The sequence below is a fragment of the Mytilus californianus genome, unplaced genomic scaffold (assembly GCF_021869535.1).
Source record: "Mytilus californianus isolate M0D057914Y unplaced genomic scaffold, xbMytCali1.0.p SCAF_8, whole genome shotgun sequence".
Taxonomy (NCBI): Eukaryota; Metazoa; Mollusca; class Bivalvia; order Mytilida; family Mytilidae; genus Mytilus; species Mytilus californianus.
In genome coordinates this window covers 37702160-37713396 of record NW_026262734.1, presented here as the reverse complement: position 1 = coordinate 37713396, position 11237 = coordinate 37702160, and the positions used below count along the sequence as shown (strand labels likewise).

General features: G+C 29.6%; 2 long non-coding RNA genes across 2 annotated transcripts; both read left to right on the top strand.

Annotated features, from left to right (window-relative positions):
* The first annotated feature begins 1666 nt into the window (after positions 1 to 1666).
* Positions 1667 to 3509, top strand: LOC127712201 (uncharacterized). Its single transcript, XR_007986989.1, has 3 exons — positions 1667 to 1738; positions 2566 to 2630; positions 3439 to 3509. It is a non-coding gene; the product is annotated as an uncharacterized LOC127712201 (long non-coding RNA).
* Positions 3510 to 5529: 2020 nt separating this feature from the next.
* Positions 5530 to 11237, top strand: LOC127711754 (uncharacterized). The gene is made up of 5 exons (XR_007986875.1): positions 5530 to 5583; positions 7378 to 8585; positions 9558 to 9627; positions 10191 to 10247; positions 10937 to 11237. It is a non-coding gene; the product is annotated as an uncharacterized LOC127711754 (long non-coding RNA).

The window sequence follows — 11237 nt, the reverse complement described above, 5'->3', positions numbered from 1 at the left end:
GTAAATTTTCAATATACAAGTTGCCTGTTAAATAGCACATCTGATATTTTTTTCTGTATTTTATGAATAAATTTAAATTATCTGTATGTTATATCGAGAATTCCACCAGGTGCCTTGATTGGAAAAAGAAAATACTGTGAGATGCTTTGGAATATTCTAGTGATGATTGTATATTTGTACTATGGAAAGGACATTTCATCATAGGATAAAATGGATTCAGTAGCAGATCAGCATAAAAACCTATGTTGAATAGGATATAAAAGCAGCCAGGATAGCAGCTCCAAGGAAGATGGTCAATTAAATCTTCAACCAAGTCTGAGGCTTTATGAAGAAAATAATAAGGCAAGTTTATTTAAGCCAAACAGTTTCTATTCATTCTCTAGAACTTTTAATAAAAAAAGCATACTGTAAATTCAGAAATTATTGCGAGGTTTTTATTAATGCGAATAATGCGACTGGGAGAATATCGCAATAATAAGAACTCTCAATCTGATATCTGATTCATATATCTGTAGATCGCAATTATTAATCTCGCATTTTTATCCATTTTTAAAAAATCGCAATAATAAATGCACGCAATAATTTCTGAATTTACAATATTTTAAAAGACAACAAACAACATCCTTATCTTCTGCATGCAAAACATCATTGAGGAATTATAATTTTCAGTTTTAATATTTTAAGGTACCTGGTACATGAAAAAGATTTTCTATTAAAATAATAGTAAATCCAGGACTAGGAATACAACTTCAAAGGGAGACTAGTACATTAGACCACTTTCGAGTTATGTCATTCACTGGAAAATATAAAAAAGAAGATGTGGTATGATTGCCAATGAGACAACTCTCCACAAGAGACCAAATGACACAGAAATTAACAACTTTAGGTCACCGTACGGCCTTCAACAATGAGCAAAGCCCATACCGCACAGTCAGCTATAAAAGGCCCCGAAATGACAATGTAAAACAATTCAAGCGAGAAAACTAACGGCCTAACCTATGTACAAAAAATGAACGAAAAACAAATATGTAACACATAAACAATCGACAACCACAGAATAACAGGCTCCTGACTTGGGACAGGCACATACATACAGAATGTGGCGGGGTATAAGTTTGTCAATTATGCACACCTTTATGACGTCATTTAACAGAGAGAGGGGACCACCTGTATCCCTCCACTATTAAAGTTCATCGATCAAGCATCTTCTTGATCATCATTATACAGGTTAAACATAGAAATAATATTTGTTCCAAAGGTACATAATCACAATTCCTTAATGACAGCAGTCAATTATCAGAATTTAATTTGCCAAATAATTTGTGCAATATAGCATCATATTTTTTCAACCACTCGCTTAACATGGGAAGGAAGTGATGATGCCGCTAAACACACTAATGATGTTCACTAAAATCAAAGATTTTGAAGCAAATGCAATGAACTCGAAAGTGGTCAATATTAACAAGTTTTGTTTTCATTCAATGGGACGCAACTCTGTAAAATATGCAGATTTTTGTGCAGTTGAAATTCAAATCCTAAGTCTTTGACTTTTTTTTGTTTTTCCTTCTCATATTAATTTTACAAACTGGTTTTGATATTAAAAGTGAGGTTGTCAGAGAAATGAATTTGTAAAATATATATAATTTGTCAATTTTAATTTCTTTTTAGGTTCTTTCTGCGACATATGTTTTCATGGTGTGGGAATAAGACTTGGTGGTCTAATACAGCTAATATGTAGGTAGGTACTTCATGTAATATGTTGTTCCTGTTTTGAAGGGAAAAAAAACCCAAATGTATTATAAAAATAATTTGGAAAAATTATGTCCTAAGCTTTAAAGTTTATAAGAGTTTTGTCAGAAGTGTACTCTTTCATTTATCAGTTCCTTATATGAGTAAATTTAAGGATCTGAATTGATTGCATTAAAATTTTGTTGGGTTGTTGGATTTCTGTCTAATCTCAATATATATTATATAAATATAAACCATTTCTATATAATATAAATATAGTATAAAACAGTGATCCTTTTTATACGCCCTTTTATGGTACATATTAGGGTATACAGTTGTATGCTGTCGTCAACATGTCGGACAATAACTCAAAAACACTTTAACCAATATGCATGAAACTTTGGTGAATTGTTGATATCTATTGACTTGAGCCCCCTTTCGATATTTATAAATATTAGATTTTACTTTTCGTAGTTTTATTCATTAAAAAAGTGTGGTTTTCCAATTTTCGGACAATCACTCAAAAATGCTTTCAGCAGTTTTCTTGAAACTTTGATGAATTGTTTATATCTATTGACATAAGCTTCTTTTATATTTTTATAAATTTTAGATTAATATTTAGGTTTCCGTGTTATGGGATTTTATTCATAAAAAAGTGTGGTTTTCCAGTTTTCAGACAATAACTCAAAAGTGCTTTGAGCAGTTTTCATGAAACTTTGGTGACTGGTTTATATCTATTAAAATAACATCCCTTTAGGTTTTTTTTATAGATTTATGATTTGACATTGAGGAGTTAAGGCACAGCAATTTTGAATGACAAAGCATTTTATATTTCAGGTTAGCATCACAGCTTGTCTGTAAGGATTGAGGCTGGAAATGGCCATTGGAGCTGACTTTTTATGGTAAGAACCAATACAAAGATTTATGAACTATTCATCTAAGAGCATATAAATGCCTCTAGATTTTAATTATACACAAATGTAGATTTAAAAATTGATAAATAATATATAATCTGAAAGGCGGTAGCAAGATAAGAAAAGTAAAAAATAATATTTTTGGAAATCTTGTTTCATCTGTTATCTGTAAATATCAACTATCAACCAGAGACCAAATGACACGGATGTAAGCAACTAAAGGTCATCCTCTGTACATCTTTCAACAATGAACAAAATCTGTACTGTAAAGTAAGCTATAAAAGGCCCTGACATGACAAAATGTAAAACTATTCAAACCAGAAAACCATTTGCCTGATTTATGATAAAACTATTAAGGTGGTACCAAACACCTTGACTAAAATTGATTTGGCTCGTTTAATTTTCACAAAATATTTACTTTGACCCTTCGACAAAAATATAAAAATTTCAAAGAACTTGAACCAATGACTTTATCAGAAAAAATTCATTGGATATATATAGCAGTATTTTGATCATTGAGAAGCTTAATATTTTCTTAACAATAAAATGTGATTAAAACGTTCAGCTGATTTTTACAGAGTTATCTCTCTGTAGTGTTATGTACCACCTTAAACTCAAAACAAATATGGCAGACGGAGACCAACAACTTGTTTTTCATCCTCATTTGCAAATAAAAAGTGGAAGTTAAATAATATACCTCAACAAATACAATTTTATTATTCTTTTGCATGAAATATTGTTTTAATTTTTATATCTGTTTGGCAGCTATGTTTAAGAATGTATATTTCTTTTTCAGGTTACTTTTACTGTGGCTGCATGTATGACTACCTGATGTAACTGTGTAACAGTAAAGAATGTAAATCAGACAATTTTTGTGTATGTTTGAGAAATTGTTTATAATTTTTTCCAAAAAAAAAAAAAAAAAATAGTGTAAAGATTCTCCATTTTCAACAAGACTGGAAGTTATTGGTTGCTGAACTAGTTTTTGGAATGTAGTTTAATTTGTACTTTGAAATTATACCAAAAAAGGACCAATTTTACTTGAAGATCTACTTAATATATATTAGCAATGGTCAGTGTCTAATCAAAACACTTCCAGTAGGTTAAGAATGGATAATCTAAAGAAAAAAAAAAAAAAATAGAAAGAAAAGAAAAAGAAAGAAAAACAAATGTTATTTTATTGAATTTTATTTATTGGGTTTCCTGAATCTGAATTACTTAGAGTATTAGATATATATTTTTCCGCTTTTTTGTTATTTTTATCTGAATTTAACAAAGCATAAATGATTATTTTCTTTTGTGTTTAATGCCACTTTGAGCATGATAAGCTATATCTTGATGGCCATTTATTTATCGGTTAAGGGAAGCTGGAGTAACAGGAGAGAACCACTGACATTCAGAAGGAAAACTGGCTTTCCTAGTCAATTAAGACCAGAGTCAAACCTCACAACTCACAACCTCAAGTGTTGACATGCCACATGAACTACAGAGAACACACAGCCACCAAGACCCCTAGGTAAAAATTAAGTACAAAATGTACTTAATGTGATATTGAAATGAGTAGGATTTTTGTTATTAAATTATTTTTTTATTATACTCTTTTGTATTTTTGTTAAACATAGCAAGGATGTGGAGTCCTAACAGGGTGAAATTTAGGTCAAAGGGAGGTAATGTTTTATACCCCTGTTAAACTGTACATACTTGAAATTCCCTCAGTGTTAGGTTTTTTTTTAACTTGGATATTAACATTTGTGTATATTATTTTTTCCAATATCAGATGTATACTACCTAATATCAACTATTATTTAGAGCTCTGTAAAAAAATTGTAAGTAGAGCTCTAGATAATAGATATCTTGGGTTGGAGAAATTATGGGTCACTAAAAATAATTTGGTGAAATTTTTCAAAAAAGTTATTAGTTGGAAGTGCATCTGATATTTTTTTTGTATATATAACTTTATTTCTAAAACAAATGAACAAAAATAGATTGGCACTGAAAAAAGGACAGCCACCTTGGCAGCCAGGAGAGCAGCTCCATGGAAGATGGTTCAATAAATCTTCAATCAAGTCTGAGGCGTTGCCAAGAAAATAATCAGGCAAGTTTAATCAAGCCAAACAATTTATATACATTCTCTAGAACTTCTGATTAGAAAACACCATTGCGGAATTAATTTTAAGTTTAATATATTAAGATACCAGATACATGAACAAGATTTTCTAATTGAATAGAAAATCCAGAGATGGAATAAAACTTCAAGGGGAAACTAGTACAATTTAAAGCAAGTTTTTTATATTCACTGGGAGATAACTCGGTAAAATATGCAGATGATTTTTGTGCAGTTGAGATTCAAATCATTAATCTTTTGACTTATTTTTTGTTTTTCCATCTCATATTTATTTTACAAACAGGTGTTGATAGTAAATTTGAGGTTGACAGAGAAATGGATTTGAGATAAATATATAATGTCAATTTTAATTTCTATTTTAGTTCTTTCTGAGACTTGTGTTTTCATGGTGTGGGAATAAGACTTGGTAGTCTAATACAGCTAATATGTAGGTAGGTACCAGTATGCTATTCCTGCTTTGAGAAAAAAAAAAAATGTATTATAAAAAATATTTATAAAAATCATGTCCTCTAGGCTTGAAGGTTTATAAAAGTTTGGTCAGAGGTCTTCTCTCTCTTTTAACTGAGTACCATTATATATAAGTAAATTAAGAATCTAAATTGATTACTGTAAAAATTTATTTGGTTGCTGAATTGCTGTCTAAACGACATGTTTTCAACATCAATTACTTATATATATAACCCATTTCTATATAATAAATAGTGTATGATCCTTTTAAACAATTTTTAATGATGAAGTGTTTTATATTTCAGATTAGCATTACAGCTAGTCCGTAAGGATTGAGGCTGGGAATGGCCATTGGAGCTGACTTTTATGGTAAGAACCAATGCAAAATTTTTTATTACAAATAAGATGTAGTATGAGTGCCAATGAGACAACTCTCCATCCATGTCATAATGTATAAAAAGTAAACAATTATAGGTCAAAGTATGGCCTTCAACACGGAGCCTTGGCTCACCGAACAGCAAGCTATAAAGGGCCCTTATAATTATGTACAGATATCTTACATTTTAATATTTTCTTTAGTTATAATTATATATATAATCTAGAGGGAGGTATCAAGATAAATAAGTGAGGTCAAAACTTACGATTAAGGAAATCTTATCTTGTTATTTAAAAATGTTGCCATATGAAAATAAAGAGATGTGATATGATTGCCAATGAGACATTTATCAATCAAGAGACCAAATGATGTGGATGTAAGTTGCTAAAGGTCAATATACATCCTTCAACAATGAACAAAACCTGTTCTGTATAGTAAGCTATAAAGACCCCAACATGACAAAATGTGAAACAAATCAAATGAAAAAACTTTTGCCTGATTAATGTTGAAACATTGTTGAAAATGTTGTAAATTCAAAATAAATTTGACAAACAGGAACCAACGACTTGTTTTTTTATCCATATTTGCTAATAAAAACTCGTACTGTAAATTCAGAAATTATTGTGAGGTTTATTAATGCGAATAATGTAAATGGTCGAGTATCGCAATAATAACTCACATTCTGATATCTGATGTATATATCTGTATGTAGATTTTCCTGAAATTGCAATAATTAATCTAGCATGTTTGTCCATTTTTTAAAAATCGCTATAATAGATGCACACAATAATTTCTGAATTTACAGTAGGCAAAAATATATGTCAACAAATTACTTTGATTATTCTTTTGCATTAAATATTGTTTTAGTTTTTATTGTCGAGCCTTCGACTTTGTCGAAAAAGCGAGACATAGCGATCCTACATTCCGTCGGCGTCGTCGTCGGCGGCGGCGTCCACAAATATTCACTCTGTGGTTAAAGTTTTTGAAATTTTAATAACTTTCTTAAACTATCCTGGATTTCTACCAAACTTGGACAGAAGCTTGTTTATGATCATAAGATTATATTCAAAAGTAAATTTTGTAAAAAAAAAATTCCATTTTTTCCGTATTTTACTTATAAGTGGACTTAGTTTTTCTGCCAGTTAACATTACATTCACTCTGTGGTTAAAGTTTTTAAAATTTCAATAACTTTCTTAAACTATCCTAGATTTCTACCAAACTTGGAAAGAAGCTTGTTTATGATCATAAGATAGTATCCAGAAGTAAATTTTGTAAAAAAAAAATTCCATTTTTCCGTATTTTACTTATAAATGGACTTAGTTTTTCTGCCAGGAAACATTACATTCACTCTGTGGTTAAAGTTTTTGAAATTTCAATAACTTTCTTAAACTATCCTGGATTTATACCAAACTTGGAAAGAAGCTTGTTTATGATCATAAGATAGTATCTAGAAGGAAATTTTGATAAAATTTTGTTCCATTTTTTCTGTATTTTACTTATAAATGGACTTAGTTTTTCTTCCAGTCAACATTACATACATTCTGCAGTTTAAGTTTTTAAAACATTTATTAGATTCATAATTTATCCTGGATTTTTACCAAACTTGGACAGAAGCTACTTACAATCAAAACATAGTATAGAGGGGAATATTTTTATTAATTTTTTTCTTTATTTTTGTTGAGCCTGCGATTAACACCAAAAGTAGGCGAGACACTGGGTTCCGCGGAACCCTTACGAATTTTATTGTATTGACAGCTATGTTAAAGAATGCCAATTTCTTTTTCAGATAACTTTAACTGTGGCTGCATTAAATTGCTGTGTGATGTAACAGTAAAGAATGTAATTCAGACAATTTTTGTGTATTTTTCAGGAATTGTAAATAATTTTTTACAAAAAAAAAAAAAAAAAAAATTGTAAAGATTCTCCATTTTCAACAAGATCGGAAGTTGTAGGTTAACTTGTATTTTTAATTTGAATTTTTTTTCCATTTTAGCCCCTTGGGTTATTCCAATAGCTCTGCTATTGTCCATTATTTTCTTGACATTTTTTTGTTATGCTTATGGATATTATGAACTGGGTTTTTGACCTACTTTACATTTATTATTATGGTCAGTGTCTAGTCAAAAATACTTCCAGTAGGTTAAGAATGGATAATCTTAAAAGAAAAAGAAAAAACAAAAAGAAAAAAAAACAAAACAAAAAAACAAATGTTATCTTATTGAGCTGGATATATATGTTGTACAATTTTTGTTTTTTATGGTGAGTTTGAAATGAAGCATAAAATCTTTTTTAAGAATATTTTGCAAAAGCATAGTTGAAGAAAATTTTGGTGAAAATACATTGATTGGTTGATTTTTGGTGCTAAACACCTCTTTACCCACAATTGCCCACCATGGCCCTATAGGTGAAAACTAAAGTACTAAATATGTTATTGAAATGTGTTGAACTTTGTTATTTAATTATTTTTTAATCTTAACTGTGCTATATTTTGTTTTTTTGTTAAATATAGCAAGAATGTGGAGTCCTAACAGGGTGAAATTTTGGGCAAAGGGAAGTAATACCCCTGTTTAACTCCTCATATTTTCGAAATACCCTCAGAAATAGGGAATTTAACTTGTTATATACTTTAATATTGATATTTGTACAAGTTTGGGTTCTTTTTACATATCAGATGTATACTATCTAAAATTTACTATTATTTAGAGCTCTGTAAAAAAAAAAATGTAAACAGAAGTCTAAATAATAGATATGTAGGGTGGGAGAAATTATGGGTCACTACAAATCATTTTGTAAAACTTTCAAAAAAGCTGATTATTCAAAAGTTCATCTGATATTTTTCATATGTATAACTTTATTTAGAAAAACAAATGGACAAAAAAATAGATTGACAATAAGATGAGGACAGCCTTCTTGGCAGCTTGGAAAACAGCTCTAAGGAAGATGGTCAATTAAATCTTAAACCAAGTCTGAGGCTTTTACCAAGAGAAATATTTGGTAAGTTTAAATATTCCACAAAATGTAAGGTTATAATCAGCGGCAAATCTAGGATTTTTGAAAAAGGGGGGGAATGTGTTATTCCATAAAACACATTATATACCGTTGTATATATGAATAAAATTTTGGACAATTTTCTTCTAAAATATATAAATCTGAAATAATTATTTTTGGGGGCGATCAAAAGGGACGTATGCCCTCTACACCCCTGGATCTGCCACTGATAAATAGACATTTAAAAAAAATCAAAAAATCTTTAGGGTTCTTTTCTATCAATGTTTGACTTTGAGGATGTCTACATCATTGCCCAACACATTTTTGATTTGGAACATAACCATAATCATTTGTATGACAGTACTTGTATTTATTTGTTATCTACCTTTGGTATCAAGTTTATATATTGAAGATGATTCTACTGTGGATTCATTTGTTTTCTGTGGGTACCAATTTTTCATGAATTGAGGAAAAATTGTATCTTCATATTTGATTTCACGATTGCCAAATTCTGCAAACAAGCTTTGTTAATCTTGTATGTTTTTTAATTTTAGTTCATTTATATATTTTTTAGTTTAGTATGACGTCCATTTTCACTGAACTAGTACACATTTTTATTTAGGAGCCAGCTGAAGCCCGCCTCCGGGTGCAGGATTTTCTCACTGTGTTGAAGACCCATTGGTGGCCTTTGAGCTGTTTTCTGCTTTCTGGTCGGGTTGTTGTCTCTTTGACATATTCCCCATTTCCATTCTCAACTTTGTATTATAGAAAATTTTTACTTTGTAGAACATTGAAATATTTGAATTCTGGGTTATCCTTTGCCAACAAAATGCAAGAAAATTGGTTTCCACAAATATAAAATGAATCTATGTCTACAACAATTTTATAAAAAAGGAAACACAGCATGATTGCATTAGTCTTCTTAGGCATAGGTAGATCTGTAAAACATGTATATTTTGATATTTATTTTAATTTTAGGCTGTTCTAATGTCAATGTTTTCATGGTGTTGGGAGTAAGACTTGGATATCTGATACTGTTAAAATGTTGGTAAGTATTCAAGCTTTTTATGCCCCCTGCGCTAGGTGAAAGGGGCATAAGTTTTACTTTTGACCGTCCATCCGTCACATTTTCGTTTCCACACACTAACTTTAGTCATCTAAATTTTATGAAACTAATACACAATGCTATTAGAACCAAAACTAGCAGACCGAGTTCAAATTTAGACAGTTGGTCACTTACAGTGTTAGATTTATGCCCCTTTCCAACTTGGGAAATTGTCAATTTTTTCGTTTCCACACTAGCAGTGACATCAAATGCTCTTAAAAAGTATTTCCATTTATTATAAGCAGGCTTCAGTGGGGGCATTCTTATTTTATTTTTGAAAAAATTGTAGTATTTAGCATCAATTTTATAAAGGTTTTAAATATCCAAAAAAAAATTATAAACTATGATTAAATACAGGTTGAATATATATTTATTGCAATTTTAAACCATGAGTTTATCATTCAGAATACCAAATTTTTCCTTGTTATCCTAGTACTATTTTAAATTTATTATGATTAACTTTTTGTTGTTGAAAAGTTGAATAACTGACTAACTTTATTTTCCAGGTTAGCATCAGGTTTCCATAGGGTTACTTGTTGGGGTAGTAATCAGAGCTGATTTAGGTGAGAATTTATTTATCAACATACAACTTAAACTTATGTTATCTTATTGCCAATGTACCTAGATATCTATACATCTATCCAAAATATATTTAAATATTAAATGTTGTACCTTTACTTTTAAAGTAGATATCTCATTTGATAAATGATGTACCTTATCAACAGGTACTGAATAAGAGATATTTAGGGGAGATAACTCACTTTTTATTGTAAGGATAAAACCACTGCTGTCATAAAAAATGTATGATAACAGCTTTTCATTTAGTCTTGCTTTTTTCTTTATAAATTAAATTTCTACATTTTATCATGGAGAAAACAAATTTTGGATTGAGAGTCAATAAATTACAACCTATCAACAACAAATTTATGTTTCATCATGTAAGTATGAAGATGGTCAAGTTTATCAATTTTTCAGAAGCTACTGAATAGATCAGGTATTTTGGTTCCACTGTTAAGTCCAGAAAATTTATTTTAAGTGTATTTAGTAGAGTTTATTTATTTTTACAATAGCTGCAATTTTAATACCATTTATTTTGAAATAATAAATATAAGTAGCAAACAAAGAGTTTTTACATGCACTGATATCTTTTTATTTAATGAAAAATAGCCACAATTTTTTAAAGGCTCTTAAAGATTTATTTTAATATTAAGTATTATCAATTGAAATTTAACTCTTTTTTTTTCTTTTACAGTTGGAAGTGTAACTGTTGCTGCCTTGTTTGGTAAAATCCTGCAAACCATCGGATGAACTGTTGCTATATTTTTAGTAGTATCCGTAGACAGTTGTAATGAATTTCTAACAAGTTTTGTTTTTATTGCTGTATTGAGTTATCCAAATTATAGATATATTTTTTCACTATTTTTATTGTACTGTTATTGATGAAAAATAAAACTGAAATTATTTTCATTTGAAGGGTGCAGAGGTATGCCATATGGTTTGACAAAGTACCCATAAAACTTACATTAGTTAACATTATTTTTAAGTTCTGTACG